The sequence below is a fragment of the Lissotriton vulgaris genome, chromosome 10 (genome assembly GCF_964263255.1).
Source record: "Lissotriton vulgaris chromosome 10, aLisVul1.2, whole genome shotgun sequence".
NCBI lineage: Eukaryota > Metazoa > Chordata > Amphibia > Caudata > Salamandridae > Lissotriton > Lissotriton vulgaris.
The window spans coordinates 413,352,294-413,376,479 of NC_141698.1; the positions used below are offsets into that span (position 1 = coordinate 413,352,294).

A 24,186-nucleotide genomic window follows, 5' to 3' on the forward strand; every position below is an offset into this window, starting at 1 on the left:
TTCCATTCCGTTAAACCTTATAATTTAGGGTTCCTTAATTGGGCAAGTCTGTTTTCCCTTTCACTGGTCCACTTTCCCGATGGAAGCATCTCGCATAACCCGAGGTTTAGAGCTTAGGTTTCATTTTTCATAAGCCCATTTCCCTGACCTTTCCTACCCCTTACCCCTCCCTGGAGGCAAACTGCATGCTCTGGTCAGCAGCGGTGAGTTCTCATGTACAAGGTATAATGGCACTGCCTTGCTTTGAAAGATAATGCTAGGGTTGTTGCTCGGTGACTGTGTTAAAGGCAGAACGTTTTCAGTCGTTTACTTTCCTTTAAACAGTTATTGCGTTCAGGTTTGTTAAACCAATTGCGGCATTTGAAATCAAGCAAAACTCCAAGTCCCAGAAAAACCTGATTTGCGTCGTGAAAGTCCAGCACTGGAAACTAACAGTCGGACGTCGCAGGCGCGCAAGGTGCATTGGGCTCAATGGGCTTTGTGCAATAAAAGAACACACCCACGAGCCTGTTGTAGCAGAAAAGGCAACTTTATTAGGAAAGGCTTGTAGCTAAACAGCGTTTCATTATTTACAACATACATTAATCGGGGATTGAGGGTGGAGGAAATACATAATGTGCTGATCTTGCAACAAACTTCCAGTCTTATGACCAGGGTTGCCTGCTCATTAATTTGAAGTCCCAGGCGGTACAAAATAGTCACCTAAAGCTGTATTTTCAGCACTTATCTGTGCACACTTCGAACAGCAAATATAAATAGAAAGCACTTTTAATTGTGTTGTAGGGCTGCCTGAATGATCCATGAATGATAAGTAACGGGAACATAGACAGAAAAGTCACATTAAAAATGAATACATATTTGTTTTGTTTAAAACCCTATTTAGTGTCAAGACGAGGTATTTGCAGGGTCTTAAAACAACACATGTTTGGCATTTTTAGGTCGAGGACTCCGTCGCACTGCTGTAAGCAGTGGGCGGAGCTCCGAAGATTTTATGTTTTTTAGTGTAGGGGGCTTGAACCTGCCCCTCTTCTCCATTGGCTGGCCTCGTAAATGCTGGCCTGCCATTGGAGGAGAGGGGTGTCACTCCCTTTAAGCCCTGTCTTTTTCGGATTCAGGGGCGTGTTTTTTAGGTTCTTTCTATCTGTGACGTCATCCGTCACTCAAACCTAAAAACACGCCCCCGAATCCGAAAATGACCGTGCGTTTCTCAGAGGCATTCCTGCTTCGCCTCGGAGAAACATGGTTGTCGTGCTTCCCCTCCCTCCCTCTGAGGCCGTGCAGGCCTGCTCCAGGCCTCTCCCTCTTCACGTCTCCGTGCCCTACTCGCTGTGTGTTTGTTCTGTTATGTAGTCTGAAACAGAAGAAGCCTTCCTCGTTTGCTGTAGTGTGAGGCTGATCACTTTTCGCCATCTTGTGTCGCACAGTGTTAAACTTAATGGCTCGCCTCTGATCACAATCTCCAAGTTGTGCTTTTAGATTTTGGCCTGTTCGGTTTGTGTGACGCCGGTGTTGGCGGCCCTTTTCGCCCCGGAAGAGCACACCCCTTTCACTTTTTTTTAATCTTTCTTTCCCTTTCTTTCCTACTTTACAAAAATACAATCTGCCTTTTGCAGCCCTGCAGGACATAGACTCGGTGGAGCCAGGTGGCCCTTCCCATCAGGGTGGTCTGGGAGCCCCAGTTCATCCTGGCTGCCCAAGGGGGGCGGAGACAGGCCCTAGTCGCACTGCTGGAGTCTTCATGGGGAGCTTTTGATGTAAGATGGAGGAAAAATCGGCAGCGGTTCTTACTTCAGTATTTATGGATACATATTCATTTAAACGTTTTAGGATAACTTGTGCTTTGATGGTAAGATGGTGAACATTGTGGTTCTGTGTGATATTTCTACACATTGCTGCATCTGGTCAGATTACATTGTGAGTTACGCCTGTGTCCTTCACCCTTAGCCTGGAGAGCGTAATAAAACCCACAGTAAGATTATTTTCTGGGGGAGGGGGGCGTTTTAACTTGCGCCTGCGCACTTGGCCCTGGGGTGCGGCAGCATACTTAGCCAAGTTTCTGTGCAGGGCTGGTGCGCCTCTGCCTTCCCCGCCCCCCCCGCGCCCCCCCCTCCTCCCAGTGGGCTTCAGACCCTGCGGCGTTAAGATGAGAATGGACAGCCATGACAACCCAGGGGGGCTATCAGACACCTCAGCAGCCCCATCTGTGTCTTTTTTTCTGTACATCAAGCGGGCACCCTCAGCCTATCAGCTAGATGGTATGGCCAGGGGCCCCGTCTCCATCCCCTTGCACACGGCAGGCCCCCATAAGGACTCCTTGCGAAAGGCCTTGCGTGCCATTATATTCGCGGCCTGCTGCCGTGACCGCTGGGTTAAACACTTTTGAGAGAGCTCATTTCATTTTCTATTACAGTGATTTTACAGGGAGATGCGTTCGAGCGAGGAAGCCCGCACAGCGCGTGGCAGGGCAACAGACTAGCCCCCAGAGAGGCGGCGCATGAGTGGTTGGCCCTCAAAGGTGGGTGCCTCTGCCTTCTACACTGACCTGCACTGGTCATCACTTTCGGGGAGCTGGGGGCATCAGATGGTGCATTGTTTGTTTGATTGGTTGGATCTATATGGTCATTGTAGTCCTGTTAGACTCCATGTTGACTCCACTTGTGGGGGCGGGGTAGGGAGGCAGTTGCATGGCCTGCGGAGGGGATCCAAACAAAGTGCGAATGGAACATCTGTTTAAAGCCAGTTCTGCTGGTATCTTAATATGGGTGCGCATGAGGAGGGGATTCAGATACTGCCTCGTGTAGTAAATGTACGTAGCTCCTCTGTGTTGGTGGAACAAAACCGAGGAAGCATTGGAATAGGCAGTCAATAGGCCAAGCTTTTATGTGGCAGCCGTCATCAGAAGGCTCAAGACCAGAACTGGCTGAGACCAGCTGGCGTGTAATCACAGGCTGGCACTCATACTGCTTATAAATGAAAGCATGTCCTCCTGTTAGAATTACCGGCGACAGGGAGCAAAACTGGCAACAGACCATGCCTTTCCCTATACATTGCACAAAGAAGATTTAATGTGAGAGACAATGCAATGATCGAGTGCACTTTTCAGATGTAAAATAGTCCCTCGTGCCGACCAAAGCTCTCTCACGAAGGCGGAATGATACTCCAATAGCATGTGGTGCGAGGGCCAAAAAGTCATTCAATGTATAGTTAGTAACAATAACGCAGCCACGATGCCAAGCCAGATCTAAACTTCGGGTACAAGTATTAGGGTGCTGGTGGTAATGCAAACATAAAGTCAGAGCCTTATTTTTATTGGGGGTGGGGCGGGCCTTACTGGCTTACCACAGACCCTATCTCCCCTCACGGAGTGACCATGGGTGCGTCTGCCTCCACAGAGAGTGAGCTGCCGCGCGTGATGAGATAATTAACCCTTTGAATGGACACTTGCTGGCACTCAAGCACGCGCAGCTCCGGGCACGACACGCGCTTTGTTGTCACAACCCATGGTTCTTTTGCTTGCAAACACATGCGCCTAATGACCACATGCGTGTAACAAGCCCCACTGTTTTTTCCAATCTTAACTGGCTGTGCATCCACTTACTTTCCCTAAGGATAAGAGCCAGGCTGCAAACATTAGTTGCACTGGCCCGTTTGAAAATGAGGACCGCGACCCTTCATTGTGCGCAGAAGCCACAGGCAGTGCTATAAGTACATAGTCAGTCCAAACCGTCTCGGACAGAAATACTTTACAGAGCCAGTACGTTTAGAAAAGGGCGACATGCATCCCATAGGAGCGAAGAGGGCTAGAGGCTAGGGAGGGGTGCGGGTGCACAGTTCCAGCCTTGTTGTTTCTCAGTTTAGGCTTTCACAGCAGCCTTGAATGGTGGGAGAGAACGAAGAAACAAATACATAGGAAACTTATTTTTCGGCGGCTTACTTTTTGGTCTCGCTAAACTGCCCATGTTTTGGTCAGACCCAGAGATGAAGCATAAACAAGGCCCCGGTGCAGTGGTCAGAGTTTAGCGGCGTTCCGCAGCAAGCATGACACGTTTTCGGCCATATCTGAACGCTTCAGACACGCATGGAAACGGACATCTACAAATTCAAGAATCAACGTGCAGGTGCCTAAAGTCAAAACTGACTTTTAAGTGAAACATTTCGCATTGTGCGTCGTTGCTTAAATACGTTTCGGATGCATATCCCTTTCAAAGACACTCATGAAGTAAATGTACTGTGACTCTTTTAAAAATACGAACTGGATTTAATCTTCATGACCTCTTAACGGAGGTTGCTTAGTGAGCGTAGACCCGTGGACGGTGCTATTTTATTTACAGGGATGACGGACGTGGTTGTATTGATCATGCAGCAGTAGCTATAAAATAGTAGATGCTGCAGTGCATTAAGCAGCACTGGTCGGAGATTCGGAGTGTGACAACTGTACCTTTCAGGTTAGGGTGTGGGATGAACAGAATAGTGGGGTGGTGGCTAGACCCTTTCAATAGTACTGATGAGAGGTTGGGAGTTGCTTTGGGCAATTTGTTATCCCAACATAAGCGGATCTTTTGAAGCTCGAATGGATCTTAGCGGAAAGCCATATTTAGGAGCCCACATCTCAGTGATGTCAAGATCAGGTTAATGCATAATTCTATAGTTATTTATTTGGCCAGCCACGCTACATGCAGTGTACACCAAAAGTATGTAGTGGAGTAGCAAGTACCCACAGATTTTAATGGCAGTAACATCATTCTGAGTTATCGGTCTCTTTGTTGCAGCTGTGATGGAAGAGTAGAGTACAATTGAGGTTTTAGTATCTTATAGGAATTTTTCAGATATTCTAAAGAAGACCTTATTATAGATTATATATCTGCCATGAAAGAATTGTTTAACACCTTTATAGCTGTGATCGTTTTCCCGAAATAAGCGAATGACTAGTTCCAGGTCAAATCCAAGCTAGGTAGACGTGATAGCAACTTAATCGTACTATTCGTTACATATAGAGACTTGAAGACCCCACTTAAGTTCGGTTATAATGGTGTGCATCTTGCATTGTTTACAGAGAAGAGTATCTTAAACTAGGTGGAAAATCATCACCCAGATCAGATGTCCATAAACAAAATACAAAGTGGCTTGGGCACAGGCTTTTTTTAGGCTTCTATTTGTTATAATATGTTTTGTGTGGTCTCTTGGTCTATACCTGAACATTTACCCATATATTTGTACGGAGCTCAATAATAGTCCCTAAAAGATGCGAGAAGGGGGCCATAAGGCTTACACTTTTGTAACAGGTAGCACATATTTATACTGTTGAATGCCGGCGTGAAGTAAATGAAATGTGTATAAGGATGCCTGTTGCCTAAAGACAATGCCATTTATTTAACGATTAAGCTATTGGCAATGTAAATGACAATGCCATTTATTTATGATTTAAAAAAAAACAAAATATATATATATAGCAAGAGCAATTCCAATAGCTCCACCTTTAATAATGCCGAGACCATTGCATTGTAAATGCTTGTTTATTTTGGCAACCCTACTTTATATTTCTTTTCATGAAATGTATTTTGAGACTACAGCAGTAAATGTATTTACAAATGCAAGGGATAGGCATAGTGGGGGCCCATGGGGTACTGGAACCAGAAAAAAAAACTAAGCCTCTGTAACCAATTTACAAAGGTATGTACATATGCAAATAGTCTTTCAAAGACCTGTGAAAAACTCGGGTGCCGGAGATAAGACCCCAGCCGAGCCCACAGCAGCTCGAGCTGCAGCAGGCCGGACTGAAACACAACGGGGGCTGAAGCACTTTTAGGCCTATGGACATTGTGTTCCTGTCCCAAGGTATGGATTCTCCAACACCTGACTACCCACCCTCCCAAATTAAATTACCACTTTGGGGGAATCTAAAGCCTGTCCTACTGTGGCAGGAGATAAAAGGTCCATGAACTAGCATACAGGCAACAAGCGCGAAAAGATAGATAAAAGGGGGGGTGGGGGGTCTCGCGAAAGGTAGACTTCTGCTCTGATCTTTTTCCCTAAATACAATGGCCACCACAAAAAAAGATCTAACCCCGGCGCCTAAAACACTTCTTGCTTCCTAACTCCTCCCCCTGTGTCACTCAGCCTATCCCTAACGTAAGTGTTTTGGCAAGTGTCACCTTCACGTAGCCACCCGGTGGGAGACCGGCTAACGCTATGCTCCCCCCAGGTACCCTCATTGTTAGCTGTGTCAGCTCCCGTTGGTTGGGACTGGCTGTGCTGTAGATACTGATGCCAGCCTATCCTGGCAGCTTGTATTTTTTGTTTTTGATCAAGATGTTCTTGCCGCCTGTTCCCCCCTGCCCGATCATTTTGGTCTAACGGCCAGAACTGACTACTTTGGTAATGGGGAACCAGGTTCCAGCCGGCTCAACATCCTGTGATTAATCACATAATCTCCCCGTGATTACCAAAAATGAACGTGTCCTTGTGTAATGTAAATGGTGCTCGTGTAAAGCGCTCCAATACCTTCGGGTCGAGTTTGCGCTATATAAAACTGAAAAAAAGAAAGATAAAAAGCTTTGACTTGGAAATGCATGGTGTGACAGGTGAGAAAGCCGTAGGGATGAGAACTGCAGTTATGAGATCCCACCCGCCCACAAACGCACACGCAGCAGAGGTTTCACTCAACACTCCCACTGCACCAAAGACAGGCAAAAATACCCATCATAACAACTAATGATTTGCTTGCAGGTTTTTTTGCCTTTCAAAGCAAAAGGGTAATTTTGCAGAACTGTGCGTAAGTTACACCATCATTTTTAGAACCAGATTGTTTTATTTTCTCAATGTTGTGAGACCACGTATAACGTGCACTACTGTTGAAAAAGAAAAATAATCTTCTGACAACAGGTATGAATCGCTATCTAAATACATTTGCAAAAAGTGCAAATATATGCATCTGTATTTAGATAGGCACATGGGCCTTTTACAGGCATCAACCACTGAGGACCCGGGTTTGAATGGCAGCAGGTGCATATCTGCCTTTAATAAAATAGGAGGCACTGCAAAACATTTACAGTCCTACAAAACTGTAGAATATCTTGTTGCAAGTTCCACAGAGGACACAAGTATAATGGAAAAGAGCAGCTTTAAAGGAACGTTAAAGGTGCATACCACAAACCTATAAATAAAAAGCCCGAAAACTTGTAAAATGCACTGTTTAAATTGTTTTTGAAATCAAAGCCGTTTACAAGTATCTGAACTTTTACTAAATAATGCACAGAGTTACACCATGTACTGTGAAGTAAAGGTGGCCATCCAGAATTAGATAAGGGTTCTGTGTTTTTTTTTTATCTAGCATCTCCTCAACGAATGCATTTCAGAATCTTTTTAATTTTTATTATTATTATTATTGTTAATGTTGTAGTTTACCCCATTGTTTCAGCGAGGAAGGCCCTGATTACAATCGCCTCAATTAATCCTGATATGTGAAGTACCTCCTGTTACCTCACATATCGAAATTGCGAGTTTTGCTGCAAGCACCGCACCCCCATAATTATCCACAGGTAAATCCCAGTAGGGTCCCTAATTGAAGTTTGGAAGTGGAAACATTCTTGGTAAGCACAAGTGTATGAGGAGTTTGTGCATACAGATCCAAAGTCTGCATGTTATGCCACGCTTCAGGCAAAACTCATAATTGGAGCTATTTATTGAATCCAATATGATCAGGGCCCTGCGAGACAGACCCCACAATACCTCCCAAGCCCACGGATCACACATGCACACTAGAGTGGTGTAAAGGCATAAAGATCACATCTACACCCCTTTTACTTTATATCCTATGGCCATGCCTGGCCAGAAGATGTGCATTCTGCATATCTGGGTGAGGATCTATCTAAGAGAGCCCCAGGTGGCTCACTACATCCAGTCCCAATTTAGTCATAATGTAATTATTTTCCAGTCTTGCATAAAATGTCCCTGAATTGCTGACTTGGTTGAGGATTTGGCCTGACATTACATCGCTGGTGTTGTAAGCAGCCCGGCCTCTCTCTGGCAACTTTAGTGGTCTGGGTGTCTTCGGCCGATCTGTCTTCCTCGGCCCTATGGTTTTGGCTCCTTTTGCTAGGGATGATCTTGCTTGGCCCTTCAGCTTCAGACCAGCTAATCTCATCCATGTCATCCGCTTTGCATGCCTCATTATTGGAGGCGTTGACCCTTTTGAACCATGAAATGTTTCTTGCAGCCATCTCACCGTCTTTGTTTTCCATGATCACAGTTCCATTAATTCTTTGTACTGCCCTCACCACCGTTCAAAAGGCATTCTGAACTTCCACTCCAGCCTGCAATTTCTGATGATGACTGTCGTCTGTCCAGATCGGTCTAATTTTTGCCTGCCCCTTCCCACGTTGCTCCACCTGTGCCGGTTGTGAGTCTCTTGAGGGTCATAGGGTGGTAGGACCCACATGGGGTGTACTGGGATAGTGTCTCTCCGGAGTCTGTTAAACATTAGATAGAGTCCACGGGCCTGTTGGATGGTATAGTGTGGCGTTCAGCAATATTCGCAGAGGAACATCTGGAGTCTGAGTTCAGGGTTGGTTTTCTCTGCAACCGCAATCTGGAGCTCTTTGTTCAAAGTGCGCTTGAATCTTTCAACTTCGCCATTTGCCTGTGGCAATAGGAGTGATGCGGCAGTGATGTATACCTAGGTGGTTGAGGAGTTCCTTGAACTCTGAATCCTTAAAGGGTGAACCATTATCAGTTGTGCTCTTGGATGGCAGGCCAAATATTGCAAATATCTTCTCCAGAATGGGTGCCATATGCGTGAAGGCAGTTGAGTCGATTATCTCAACAACTGGATACTTGGAATAGCAGTCAATTTTGACCATTGTGATCCTCCCAGCCAGGAAACTTCCAAGATCAAAGCTCAGTCTTGACCACCAGGTGGTGCACAATTTCTCAGTGATAATTGGTGCTGGGGTTTCTGGAGGGCTCGTGATTTGGCATACCAGACATTGTTGAACCATTGTTGAACCATTTTATCCTCCATGGCTTCGAGGACTGGGAACCTTTTCCAGCGTGTAGGACTTCATATTCACAGTATCTTGATGTCCCCTGTCTGCTAGCAGCATTATATGGCATTGTAGCTCAGCTGGGAACACCCACTGATGCCCGTTTAGCAAGATACCATCTTGAGTGGTGCTGAATTCCTCACGTCCCATCCACATTTTTATTAGTCTCTCCTTGTCCTGACTGGACCATTCATTGGCATCTCGCAGAAAGTTCTGCCAGGAAGCTTCTTGCTCTGCGGCCTTCACCTTCAGCATTACTGCATCCCCTTTCATGGCCTCTTCTATGTCGCTGAGGCTAAGTGCCTTAGGACAAGCAGTCCATTAGACCATGTGAACAAAATTCCTCTACAGTCTCTGCGCCATCAGTGCCATGGCTGTGTATCTGAGGGGAGTGACAGGAGAGGAATTCCGCAGGATTTTTGGATTCAGGCTGGTGTATTACCTCCATGCTATAGTGTTGCAGATGGATGGTCCACCTCTCAATTCGCAGTGGAGGGTGAGGGGCTGAGCCTTGGAATAAGGGAACAAGAGGCTGGTGGTCTGTAATGACATTGAAAGGTCTGCCACTTAGGTACGGGTGAAAATGTCTACATGCCCACTTGATTGCCAAGCATTCCCTTTCAGTTTGAGCTTCGCGTGTCGCTGTGGGAGTCAGTGATTTGCTGGCAAACGCTAGTGGTGCCTATCTGCCAGGCTCAACCTGCCAGGTGAGGACTACCCCCAGCCCCACTGGACTTACATCCACAAGAAATTCCGTTAGCTTTTCTGGATTGAAATAGACCAAGGTGGTATTGTATAGGAGAGCATCCTTAATCTTTTAGAATGCTTAGTTGTCTCTCTGGCCCTATGTCCAGATGGCATCTACTTTAGTCGGGCCCCTTGCGGCTCAGCTAGGGTTGCTAAATTTGAAATGAATTGGCTGCAGTTTGTGGCCAGTCCAAGGAAACTGCATACCTCGGACGACTTTGGAGCAAGGGCTTGCTTGATGGTCTGGGACCTCCGTGGATCAACTTGCACCCCATTGTGGTTGAATATATGGTCAAAGAACTCAATGGATGTTTGAAAAAGCAAGCACTTCTCTCAGTGTAATGTGACTTTATTCACAAAGGCATTTCAGGTTGGTTCATAGGTGTGTGTAGTTTTCTGTGGCCATTGCTGAGTGAACGGAGGAAGGATATCATCACTCACGTTCATGACACCTTGAAGCCCTGACAAAGTTTCCTGTATTGCATTTTGGAATAATTCATCTGTTGAAGATGTACCGAACTTTAGATGTTTGTTTAGACGTAGCCCAGGTGAGTGGTGAACGTTGTGATATATCTACTTTCTTCCGATAGGAGCAGTTGGTGGTAGCCGGCATTTAAGTTTAATTTTGAGAACCACCTTGAGCCATTCAGGTCAGCTATGATATCGTCCATAGTAGGAGTTATGTGGAGTCCCCACTTGAGGCTCGATATGAGTGGCTCATGTCAATACAGAGGCATATCTTTCCAGGCTTTTTGGCAATCCCCATTGAGGAAATCCAGGTCGTCACTCCTGATGCCTTTTCAATCACACCTTGCTTCTCGAGCTTGTCAAGTTCCTGCTTCACTAGTGGGCTGAGGTGGAATGGGACACAACAGTGGCGCAGTGCCACTGGCTTGATGGAGTGATTAATTTGTAGTTTGATAGGGGGTCTTTAAAGCATCCTAGACCAATTAATAGTCCAGGAAATGTGTCCAGTAGATCGTCGATCTGGTGTGTCTTCACATTTTGGGCGAATGGCACAAGCCTCAGGTCTTCAGCGTGTGACTTCCCACCAGCATATCAGGCTTCTTATCTAGTACATGGAATACAGTCATGACTTACTGGTCATTGGATTTCACCTGAATAGTCATGTGCCCTCGTAGAGGCAGTGTTGATAGGCTTCCATACGTGAAGCTCTTGTTATGTGATGGAGTGAGTGTTGTCTTGGGCCAGAGACAGTTGTATTGCTGGATCCCCATGATGTTCACAGATGCCTCTGTTTCAATGAAGGCTTTGACATTGAACCCTGTGATGTAGAGGACACATGTGGGTTGCGACCTCCGGTGACATTTCAGCTTGTTTGTGAAGGAGATGAGCAAAGCCACTTCCTCCTCATCATCAGGGGATGAGTCTTCTAGTCATCGACGTTTTCTTTGTGAAGATCTGGTGGCGTCTGGCACTGCTGGATCATTCAGGGACAGTTGTCGCACTGCTATGGACTGTGGTCTCCCTCCACTGGAGCCTCATCTCCAGGCTCCTCCTCGACACACGGATGGAACATGTTTACATTTTCCACAGTTGGAACACATGCAAACTTCTGTAGGGCAGTCGTTAGCAAGTGTTCCACAGGGCTGCAGTAACCACAACGAGTCTTCATTGGTGGGGTTGACTTGTCTTGATAGTGTCAGCTCCACTATTTGTATGGACTGTGTCAGCCTGTTCTGTCTTGATAGGCAAGGTCGTCTCAAGAGAGCGTGCTAGGACCAGGATATCATCTAAGCTAATGTTGGGTTGCCATAGGATGAGGCCTTGCAGAGTCTTGTTACAACACCCCTGGATTATTTGGGCTCTTATCACCTTTAGTTGGTCATCAGCAGTACAGGTGCTGGCTAGTTCGCGTAGACCCACAAAAAATACATCTGTTGAGTCTCCTTCACATAGGCGGGAATGGCAGAGTTTCAACTGCTCAAAATCGGGGTTTAATTGCAGGTTGAAGTGAGCGTTGAGCACTCTGACAGCAATGTCATAGTCTGCGGTGAGGCCGGCGTTAGACAGGTGTTCGTACAGTTTGTAAATTTCTTCCACTGCGTAGTGGAGCAGTAGGGAATGTTTGACGGCACTATCAGTCTCTCGTGTGGCAAAAAAATAGTTCTCCAGCTGCCCTGTCTAGGTTTTTCAGCAAGGAGATGCTGTCGGCGGATCTGCGAGTTCACTAAACATCTGCAGTACTCCAAGAAGTGCATTTTGCTGAGGAAATTGTTGTCTCTGGTTTGGCACCCCTGGTGGTATGCCATTCGGATCGTCAGCCATAGTCGGGGGTGCAGTTGTTCGTATCTCTTTTTTTAGTAATGCTGTCACTCCCTTTTCTTTGTGAGTTTATTATGTCATTTCTGTACTTTCATGTTCCTTTGTTTTTATTTTGTTTTCCATTATTCCCTTGTGCTTTCACTTCTTCTAGTTATCATCAGGTGTTCACCAGGGTGTTGGTGAGGGGGAAACACGCCTGGAGGCACTGAACATATCAAGCACGTGGCATGTAGGGACCAAGTGTCTGTTGGAATGCAGCAGAGGCACACAAAAGAAATCTGAGCAATATAGGGGGCCTTGTGCAGAGGCCACAATGGTGATGCAGAGGCAGGAGCGGCTCATGGAGAGGTGTTTAGCTTACATGGGAGTAGGCGGGGTATCCATGCGATGTGTGCACACAGGCAGACCACACTTAACAGAAGCAGCGGTGTCCAAGGCGATGCAGCTTAAAACACGGGCCTCAGTTAGAGTCGGAGTGCCGCACTGACAGCAAAAAGTAAGGGCGTCAAAAAACCAGTGCTCGGGCAGGCCGGGGAGTGGGAGGCGGCGACAGCAGTTATGCGATCGTAGCAGCTCCGGAAAAAGCAGGGAAAGCGTTGTCAAACAGATGATGATGCGAAACTTGGGTGGGAGGGAGCCCACCAGGGAGCCCACCCTTGTCGCCAGTGTTGCAGGAGGGTGGGAGGGAGCCCACCCTTGTCGCCAGTGTTGCCGGATCCCACCCTTGTCGCCAGTGTTGCAGAATGGCCTCAGTATGATCAGGGCCCTGCCAGACAAGCACTGCAGTACCTCCCAAGGCCACAGATCACACATGCTCACTAGAGTCGTGTTTGGTCATAAAGACCACGTGTGGTCTACACCCCTTTATTTTATAGCCTCTGGCCACACGTGGCCAGAGGATGTACATTGTGCCTATCCGGGTCAGGTTCCATCTGGGAGAGTCAACGGGTGGCTCGCTACACTTGCAGTGTTAGATTTGAGCTAGTGCGAAAAATATCGCACCCTCCTCCATGGCATGCGTAATCAGGGCCTAACGAAGAATTATGTAGTCTGACTATTTATTCTTTTCCAGGTTTGTTCAGGAGGGTATATGTATATGAAATATTGTTTTTTCCTGAATGACCATTTCTTTTATGAAGCCTCGTCTAAATGTGGAGCTGGCCAATTTTGTACGAATGCACATTTTATTCTGTGAATGTTCCTTTACTAATCGAACTGCTTATTTTTGATGCAATTGACATTCATAAGTTCTAATCAACTTTTGTTGGGTCAAACTTTAAAAAAAAATGTAACCTTATTGTGTAATAAATTAATGGCTCAGCAATTTGTTGAATAAGTCTGCGAAAATTCACCGCAATCAAAGCTCAATAATTCTAATAATGAGCAACATCTCAGACTCCCGCGATCTTAACTACTTTCCCTGACCTGTCGCTGGTTTACTAATACAAATACACAGGTCTGTTATGTAGTTTGCAGTACAAGGATTTCCAGTCACTATGGTTTGGAACTTGTTTGAATAATAATGCTCTGGCTACTCCATGGGCACCCTTTGTGATCATACATGGTGCTTCCTAATCAGTCCAGTGCATTTCCCCATGGATAGCCGCGCCCAGCAGAGTCCACACGTCTTTGGGTCCTGAAGTTGCACCATAACCTTCTCTAATAAAAAACGTACAATCTCTGTTTCTCATTACCTCTAGGTATTTCATTGATTTCTTATTCCAGCAAATGGGATATTCCAGGTCAAACCTCCAGTGGCGATGTTAAGGAAAATAGTTTTGAAGTCTCCCAATTATGAAGATTCTAGATGATCCACTCTATCTCATATTCGACCGAATTATAGAGGGCAGGTTTCCTGCTGGCTGCCTAACAAATAGTGGAATATCAAAGGCAACATGGGGATGAAAGGCCTACCCGCCACGAAGGCTAACGCACTGGGCATATGTCTCTCTTGTAGCCAAAGGGTCAGTGCTTCCATACTGGTCATTAACAGCGTGAGGGAGAAGGAACATCCTTAGTTCCTCTCCCAATAATGTAGGATGTCTGAAATTATCTAATTAATATGCATTCTTGTTTGTGGGGCAGTAGAAATCAGGGAGGTCAATTTTAAAATGCATGTGCCAATCCAAGTCTGCTGGGCATGTCCATGAAAAAGGGCCATTCTAGGGAATTAAATGCTTTTCAGCAGCTAGGAAAATTGAAGCTACTTCTAGCTCCAGTGTCAATTTCTGTAATACCGCAAACAGCAAACTCAGGTTGTCGTGGCCCTATCAGGGTTCAGCTTGGATTGATACAATGGCTCTCATCGGGAGTATGAAGCACCTGGCAATCCCCATCTCTGTGATTTTATTGTCAATGTTCAATAGAGAGGGGAGGTAGGATTGATATTTCATGGCCGTTTTGCTCTGTTTAAGCTGTGTTGTGAACATAACCTCTATGACAGTGGTCTTCAAACGTTTTAATCCCGCGCGTTTGCAGAGGCCTCTTTCACAATAGAAATGTGCAAGACAAGTTGGAGGGGGGGGGGGGGATTGTAGGTAATCCGCAGTTGACAAGTGTTTTGCATCCAGCAGCTGCAACCTCTCGGAACGCATACACAAAGGGCACCCATAAAAATGTTAGAAGATGCAACATTTCATGTTGACCACTTAGGTACCAAACTTACAAAACTTGCATTGGTAATGCCTTTGAGGAGAGCTGTACAAATCATGTTTCTTTCAGATGCTCTCTGATGGGGCCTTTCTGTTTCCGTGCACATCTACAGAACAGACAAGCATTGACCCATATATAAATTGGGCAAGTTGATTATATGCTCACAATGAGTTTGGTGTAAATTGTGCTTTAAGGATTTTTGTTCCTCCAATAAGCACGCAAATCTGCATGTGTTGTGATAGGTGATGTAAGAACTTGGGTTATTAGTTGCGGTGTGTAAGGGGCCACCTCAAGTAATTATCACAAACCTTATCCGGGTGAACCACTAAAGTCACTAAATACACCTGAACTCATTACCCTGGTAGCTATGGCACAGAGCAGACAGGCTTAACTTAGAGGCAATGTGCAAAGTATTTAGTCAGTGCTAAAATATTAATAACGTTGAAATGCAAAACAATAAAAACATCAAAAAACGAATTAGAAAAAGTAGATTTTAATAAACAAAATGACACTGAAATGACAAAAATCCAAAGAGAGGTACCAGAGATATAACTTTTTAAAGTTTTAACTAGATCTGGCGCCAAGGAGCACAAAGTACAAAAGACAGTCTGTGGTCGCAGATGAACAAGATCTAGGCGCAATTTGATGCTGACTGTGATGGAGCGTGGGCCGAATACACTAATCGGGTTAATCCTGGTCAATGAATTTATCTTCTGACTTTAGTCCATTAAGTCCCTATCCACCACAGGAATGCAGTTCTAAAACCCAGCAGGACCTCAAGGGAGGCACTTAGAGACTCACAGGGTGAAGGCAGAGGCCAATACCAGGAAGAAGTCCACGTCCAATTGACACTGATAAGCTGAGCTGTTTTGGGAAATGGCCTCTTGTAACTTGTTGTGTGTCCCTGTAGCTTTAACAGGAGGTCAGTCTTATGACCCTTGGAGTCCACAAATTTGCCCTGGGTACAAGAGAGAGAGAAAGTGAGAGCAGGTCCTGTCCTCCAGGGCTCTTCTTAGGTTGCAGGCTGCAGGTTCAGTTCTCTTCTGATCTTCCTCAGTTCCAGTAGTGTTCTGAAGCTGGTGCCTGGAGATGCAACACTTATGCCTGGCACTAGCTAGTGGGTGGGAAATTGCCCCTGGTTATGCCCTAAGTAATTGGGTAAAGGTTCCTAGGGCTAACCCTACCCATTGTGGGCATTTTCACAATGGCTGAAGTCTTTAGCATCGTTAAATTTCTTGCTCTGAGGGCTGGGCATGTATGTGCGGAGTGTACTATGGTAATCCTACTATTCTGCCACATCTAAAACTAAAATCCAGCTTTAAGTAGTCCCTGTACTCCCCAATAAACGCATAGACAGAAGTCTGGTAAGGCAAACAGATAGTGGATACACATGTATTTCTTTGCCATCCTGGTTCTCCCCTTTGAAGAGTGACCTCAATGTCATGTAAAACCCAGTGGACCTGTCAAGCAGGTCTTGACACTCAAGCAGTATCTGACACTGTGATGTCAACAAGAGGCCTACTGTGTTGGAGGTCAGCCTGACTGGAGGGTACTATAGGAGGGTGCAGACCTAGGTGTTGACTACATCTGCGTGTGACAGGGTAGGCCTCTTTGAAGTTAATCAATCCCATGTGCCCAGCCCTCAGGTCATCCGGCCTTCCCACTTCCCACTCCCAAGGCCTTTTTTACCTGTTCTGGGTGCAAATTGACACCTCATTCCCATCCATTGCTAATTACTAGTTGGCAGAAGGGAGAGAAAAAAGTGCAGATTTAGCTTCCGGGGACTTCAGGCAGGTCAAAGGTGACTTTTGAAAAGTAATCTTTCCAAAATATTTATTACAATTCCTAGTCCACCATCGAATTAGGCTTATAATAAATATTTCCAAAAGTTTAAACATTTTATTTGTAGCTGTTTTCTAGGCAAAGATAACATTTATTAAATGCAGTATTGTATCTCAGTACTTTCCTATAGAACAGACAAACAGACAACCCCGCTACAGTGAAAATAGCTTTGAGCTCATATGTCACTGAAAGGACATGTTTAACATTAAACCATTCCATATCCTACTTTTAATATGATACTTCCTGCCCTATGGGCAATAAGGCCTACCTACGGGTGACTTATAAATATTTAAAATTAAGGTTCAGTCCTCTCAAAAAAGGGTTATTTCGACAGGGCGAATTTGCAGTTAAAAGCTGCTGGTAGTACTGGATACTTGCTGTGCTACTACAAGGGAATGGCACAAAGAGGGCTGCAGTCCACTGCTAGCATTTAATATACCGTCCCTGGGTACATTTGGTACCATATACCAAGGACTTTTAGGCACATTATATAAATCTATTAGGTGTATACCAATTTCATCATGGTGAAAGGAGTAGGACAAGCTCGTTACCACTAGTTAGGAACGGCAAAGTGCACAGAATTCTTTAGCCATCAAAAATAGGATTCTGCAAAAAGGCAAAAAAAACATTTGGGATGACTCTACAGAAAGGACAGATTTCCAAAATATGATAAATAATACACCTTGTAAATATTAAACACTTCATTGTTGGTTTTTTATCGGATGCAATTGTTATCACATGAGATAGTGACCACCTCGAAATGCGGGTCATAGTGTCTAAAAGCAGAACTCTCATGAGCCTCCCTGTAATAGTTACATTTAGCTGAAGAGGAAGCAGGAAGTGTGAAAGAGATTGGCTTCATTGAGGACAGAGATGAGCAGGATTGGACAAATATTTTCTATAACAATGGTTTAAGGGTGTTGCAGTGAGAAGGCCATGTTAGCACGAGGGAAGTGCTTAAAATGGATAATTTTAAGTGCAGGTATTTTGTGTCCTTTAGTATTTGATTCCTGTTTAGATAACTACTCTGCCTCTGAAAATCAAATGAGGTTGGGATTAGGTTTGCAGGGACTATCTATGCTTCCCATTTTCCTGCTTGCCACAAAAAAGTAGATACTGTTTTGCCTAAAATCCAGTCTTTTTTCCAAAAATGTTGATTATTTTTGTATGTCAAAAACATTTCTCAGCTATTAACCACATAACTCCTCATAGAATCCTGTACCCTCCATTCACTGCTGTTTCTGGAATTACTTTGTCATGCAACTACTGAACACCCCCTCCTCACCCCCACCCTCCACCCCCAAGACATTTATTCCATGCTTACTTCGCTTCACACGAGAATCAACCCAAAGAGACTGACCATACTATCTGTTACAACATTCCACCGGTTTTAGTCATTTTCTGCACACTGTTGCAAATGTTTTCATTAAGGGTATTCCTATGTAATATTTTTCTCTAGTCTCTAACACGTGTTCAGAGGTATTTTCCAGGTTTGGGTGTCAGCTCTGTACTGCTTTGGGTGTTTACTCTTAAAGATGCCTGAAGCAGCCCAAGTGACATCACACGCCTTTGTCCGCCAGTGGCATCCCAGGTTCACCCTTTCATTCCTACTTACCTCTTTAACAGCTTGTTATCTGCTACTCTATGGCTTGTTATTTGCGATCCAGTGGATGTATGGAGGGAAAGGAGTGCAAACTAAAGAAACCGAACTATATAAACAGGCTTTAGAGCACAATTTTCTTATTTTATCACGGCAGTCATGACCTGAAACAAGGAGTATCGAGGGCAGCAGGATCAGTACCAAATCATAAGCCAGGTGTAGCTGCTTCTAATCATGGTAGAACGTACGTGAAGTACGTGTGGTGTGGGGTTACCACGGATAATAACACATGCGCTCAGTTTCTCCTCTTCATGCATGTTATTTAAACAGATTTTCTAAACATGGGTCATGTTTCACGCTTTGTGGCTGTCAAGCTTTTACAAACCAAGGACCTTTGATGGAAGTTATTGCAGAACCAAGGAATACATATTCAACATTCGTTGTGCTATGCAATATGCATGAGGGTGGAAGTGACACTACACGGGTGATGAAAAGAGCCGTGGCCCTATCTCTCACACTTGGACTGCTTGCCCCCCACCCCATGTGCAAATGATTTCCCCCCTCCTTGCTTCCCAATGTCTCTTACAGAGGGGAATAAGAGGGTGAGGAGGTTCACATGGACACCACTGCACGCCCTATGTTCATATTGAAGGGGTGGACGTTGCCCTCCCAGAGCTATACTATGTCCTCGTGGACCTCATGTCACGGGCTGCATATGAAGTTCATAGGGCAGGGGGCAAGCGTGCCACTCTCCCTGAGCTATTGTATGGCCATTGGAACCCTATCCCCCTGGACCGGTTCAGGGACGGTGTGCCAGGGATCCTATCCCTGGGTCACCGTCTTTCTCCTGCCCACAAGAGCGCGGTCAGGGAAGTCTTTTGTGGTCCCACCCGACTAGGGCAGAAACCTGCTCCCACCAGATGGAAGCACAAAAGTTTCCATCTGCATGCAAGCTCGTGGGCGGAGAACCACAGACTCGCTCCCGCCTGGTGGAAGGACAAAGAAAGACAGCTCACACCGGGTGGAAGCAATTCTAGATCCAGCAACACCCAGGATCGGTGACGGCAGGTGAGCCGGCGAGTTGCGGGTTCCTCAGGGTTACCCCACAACCCCCAACATTGAAAATGTGATATGGGTGCCCCGGGTGGACGCTGGGCTACACCCTTATTTTAAAATAATAATAAAAAGATGGCAACTTTTGCGCTTGCGGGGCGCCTTCTATTTCAGTTACTAGAGGTTGACCCTTAAATCTAATTTGTTGTTTAAATGGCACCACAGCGGAAGAATACATTTTAAAAATACAAGTCTTGAACATTATGTGTGAGTGGGTGGGTTGTAATCTTTCCTCAGTGAGCAGAACATTACTTACCGCTTTGCAACCTACCCTCTTTCTCTTGTGTTTGATAGATATTCACAACCTACAATAGTGCTTTGTTCTAGAGCCAGTGCCTAGCTTTCCTTTTTGTGAGTTTGAGGCAAAGTGGAGCAGTATGTGGTATGTGCTCATTTTCTGCCCCGGTGCAGGATTTACAACCTTTAGCAAAATGGAAAACAAACTCAGGGAGATATTAGTTGAAACAGTACAAAGCTGCTGCAGTATGAGATAAGTCCTACAAATATGTGTGTAAAGAGATCCTTTATTGATCTACCGCTTTTGCGCATAACATTCTATTTCAGGCTACAAAGCAGCACAGCATCCCGGCAGCACTGTTGCTTAAAGCGTTTAGGATTTTGTTAATGCAGGTGTATGCTACCTGATGTGGTTTATAATCAGAAAGCAATTTGCAATGTATTCTAAGACAAAATTTACCATGAAGACTCAGACAAGGAGAATATAGGAAATGGATGCTTTGAGAGACTGGCATAGTGACCAGATATAATTTCAAATTAAATTTGAGCACCCATGGACCATGTAACATTGGGCCAGATGTACGACCATAGCATTTTGCGCCTCACAAATTGCAACAGAGTGCGAGTCGCAATTTGCGACTCGCAAAATGCTATGTACAACAGTGTCTGAGACAAAAAAGCAATCCCAAACATGGTGGTCTGCTGGCCCCAGTGCACCATTCCTGGGAGTGGTAGCCATTCCCAATGGGGTCGCAAATTGCATGCCTCATGATTATTAACAAGGTAGTCGCAATTTGCTACCCCATTTGGAAAGGCTAGCACTCCCAGGAATGGTGCGCTGGGGCCAGCAGACCACCATATCTTGGATTGCTTTTAAATAAAGCATTTTTTTTAAAAAATACAGCAAGTTTTCCTTGAAGGAAAACGGAAAGCATTTAAAAAAAAAAAACAATGAAACTTTTTAGTTTAATTTTTTAAGGGCAGGCAGTGGTCACTGGTATCACTACCTGCCCATGAAAAAGGATTTCTCATGCAGTGCCAAATGGGAAGGGGTCCCCTGGGGACCTCTCCCCCTTCTGAGAAGGGTGGTAAACTGCGAGTTTTTTGTGACTGCAATTACGTAGGTTTTGGTTGCTATTAGTGGGGGACTCCCTTGGAATGCCCCTGCCTAATTGCGAGTTGCTAACCCCATTTTGAGAGTTGCTAATTGATTAGCGACTCGCAAGATAAGGTTGATACATGGGCCATATGTTTTTTGCAGTCGCAAACGGGCCTAAAACTCCTTTGCAACAGCAAAAAATGGTCAAACATCTGGCCGATAATGTTTGCTGCCATTGACAATGCATGATGCAGTAACCATCACCATCATCATCTCTATAAGCCTCTCTTTCCAGTTCCCTTCTACACTTTTTCTTGTAGGAATTCATTACAATTTAACCCATGCAGAGTTTAAATGATTCCACCCATCACTTTTAAATTTTTTAGAATTTTGCATGGAATTGTTTGTAAAATTACATATCTGGGACCCACAATGTTTTGAAACTATACTGTAAATTACTTTGTACAAGCTTTGATTTGTATGTTTTACTGATCATGTAACTACTTTGGCAAACTAATAGCAATCGAGCAGTAATGTGCAATTCCACGATAATTAGCACTTCCAGACATTTCTCAAATATCTGACGCGTGAATTATATAGATTCAAATACTGTTTACCAAGTTGCTACCTTGTTTTTCTGTAATAATGTGTAAACACACATCTAATTGAAATTTATTTTTCTGAAAATGTACTATTGAATACATTGTCTTACAGTTCTCTCTAAAAACATGAGGAGGCAAATGGGTGGACCTTATTAAGATTACATTATTCATTCACCCCCTACCCTCGTGACTAATGTAAACAACCAACAAAGTAGATCATTTGATGCAGTGATATTATTATTTGTAGAAAAGGGCCTTCTCCACTTCTGGGGTTACAATTTATTGATTATTTTTTTGTTTCTGCATAACCATTAATAGTTGAACTTTACCAAAGTAGTCTGTCACTTGAGATGTTTAGCAAAGGCATGAAAATACAAACAAAAGACTCAAATGTATGCATTTACATTGACTTGTTTAATGACAAAGTAAGGTTGTTAGTCGTTTACTAATTAGGAATCACCCAAAATGAAGTCATCTTTTAGAACAGTCTTAAAAGAGATTTACAAACTCCACATTTTTTGTGTGCTTTACCTGATTTCTTACGGTTAATGATATATATATACTTAACTTGCAATCTCATTACAGGTCAGAAAGGAGATGCAATATTATTGTATACCCGTTTTTTAAACCTCAATATAGTAATGTGCCACCTGCAAGCATTGTCCAAAATAAACAAAGCTTACATCCCAGTCTCCCAATCAAACTTATTAAGGTCGGGTTGTCCAGCTATGGAGACAACTGATTTGTATTAAAGAATCTTTGGTGCTCAACCGACTAAAGGGGTCTCAGATTAAAATGCATTGGTATCAAGAAGAAGATAATATACGAAAGGGTGCACAGTGTGCATAAAATATTTCTGTAAATAATTTCCTATGGCAAATAGGTCTTTACATAATGAGTTTTCCAGTGGGCAAGAAGTCTGATTAAAAAGTAGTGATCTAAAATTGAAAGAAGGTGTCTGGAAGTGTGACACATTGATAACTTAAAGTATGACAAAATGTAAGAAAGATTTTGCCGCGAGAGAAGTGGCAGGAGGTGACTTAGCTTGTGAATCTAATATTAAATAAAAAATCAGAAACCTGGGATCCGTTAGAAGGACGATTTTTTTTATGAGTTGCGGTTACCCCAGGCCAGAAAGGAAAAAATGCTTTTGGAATTGTGACTGTTTTATGTTTTTTCAACGTAAGAGAGAGTAACCATCTTTTCCCTGAGATACATAGGAAGAACAGTAAAATATAAAGGAGTTTTTTTAGCTACCCGTACCGAAATTAATTATTACATTTATGCCAAAGTTATAACCTCTAAATGATACTCACTATCCTGGTGCAAACAAACTCCCAGTCAGCAATGATTTCTCAAAAAAATATGCACAGTTATATTCCTCGGAATTAAAACTATTGACAACGTGAAGGTTAGTTTGTAGTGCGAACAATTGTTTATGAATTATGTAGCAATTCCCATCTAAAATCAAGAAGATAAAGCCCTCTGGCAATGCTATGGAAAGAAAAATGTTCATACTTTTTTTCGAATGCCTTAGCTGATTAATTTGTATATTTGGTACCAGTTATTGTAACAGTGTTTCTGCCCCATAAGCAGAAAGAGTGGAGTCATTATTAGGACAACACAATTTGGATTATAGAGGCGATTACCCAGATAACCAGCATTTGTCAGCAGCAGAGGATTATTGATACCAGAGTGAAGCACAGGAGACTTCTGAAATGTTCCAGGATATATAGTTCACTTGTATAAATACTTGCATGATGGAACATCAGATTACAACTTTGACAAAAGTACTTCATATATTCTGAAGGCAAATCCTTTTTGTGCCGAAGAAGCGCCTTAATCATGAGTAAAATCCTCATTCTGAGTTTCCTGTTCACTCTGTGTGGAAATACCTGCCTCGTACTCAAAAATTCAGCCCCAGATCTCCTCGTGAGTTAACAGGGTTACGGGTTGTTTCCCCTGGAAAGGGTAATAACACGAGGATCTCCTGGTAATAGAGGGTCCACTTTCACGCTTTCCCCCTTCTTGGTGAAACAACGGGCCAAATCCCAGTAGTGGAGCAGTGGGAAAATGCTCTGGGGCTATTTCTCTCGTCTGTGGGCTGGTAGAAGGAGGCTCAAGAGGATGAAAGGGAGTAGTACATTTTATTCTGCTAGGAGTAGAAACTTCTGCTGCTCCATGCTGAAATATTCAAATGGGTGGGGCTAGGCACTGTAGCTGCCTGTAGCACCCACCACTCTGCTGATGGATCCAATATCTCTGGGCCTTATAAATACAGGCGTTAAACACTGTAAAAGTATTACCAGCCCAAGGGCCAGACTGGCCGTAACGGTCACTGGGATTTTCACCAGTGGGCTGCCAGAGTCGGGCCGGTTTTGGGCCCCTGGGGGTTCGGTTTTGTTAACAGGGGCTTGGAATATCAGCCCCCGATGGCAAACAGCTCAGCCGCACCCCTACTGGGGTCCGGTAGAGCGGTTGATATGGTTTTCTGTGTTCAGGAAATAGAGATTTGCGGGGGTTTGTGGCTTTCCATAATAGTATAAAATGTGTCTATTAACCCCTTCGATGCTTATGACGGAACGGTTCCGTCATCAGCGTCGGTTGGGCTGTGCTGATGACAGTACCGTTCCGTCATGACCACGCCCGTTTTTAGAACTTTCAGCACAGCGCGATAATTCGCGCCGCGCCGAAGGTGTTAATTTTTTGCCGAAGGTAAACTCATATAAACTGAAAATGTAACTGAAATGATGGAATGGAAAATGGGACTATTACTTCAATCTAGACACAGCTATGGCAATAGAAACCATATAAATGAATAAAGAAAAGATATGTATTCACAAACATCATAAATGTGATAAGCCTGTTTTAGCAGAGTTTGTGGCCAGCAGAGGGCAAAGAGAGTTTTGTATGGTTGATCAGAGACTTACCCCTAACTACCTTTTGCAGATATAGTCAATGAAATAA

The 24,186-nt window shown here is 44.3% G+C and overlaps 1 protein-coding gene across 4 annotated transcripts in view; it reads left to right on the forward strand.

The window, feature by feature from the left end:
• Positions 1-24,186, forward strand: part of MAPK8IP3 (mitogen-activated protein kinase 8 interacting protein 3) — a 599,057-nt gene that overhangs the window by 165,011 nt on the left and 409,860 nt on the right. The window lies entirely within an intron of this gene.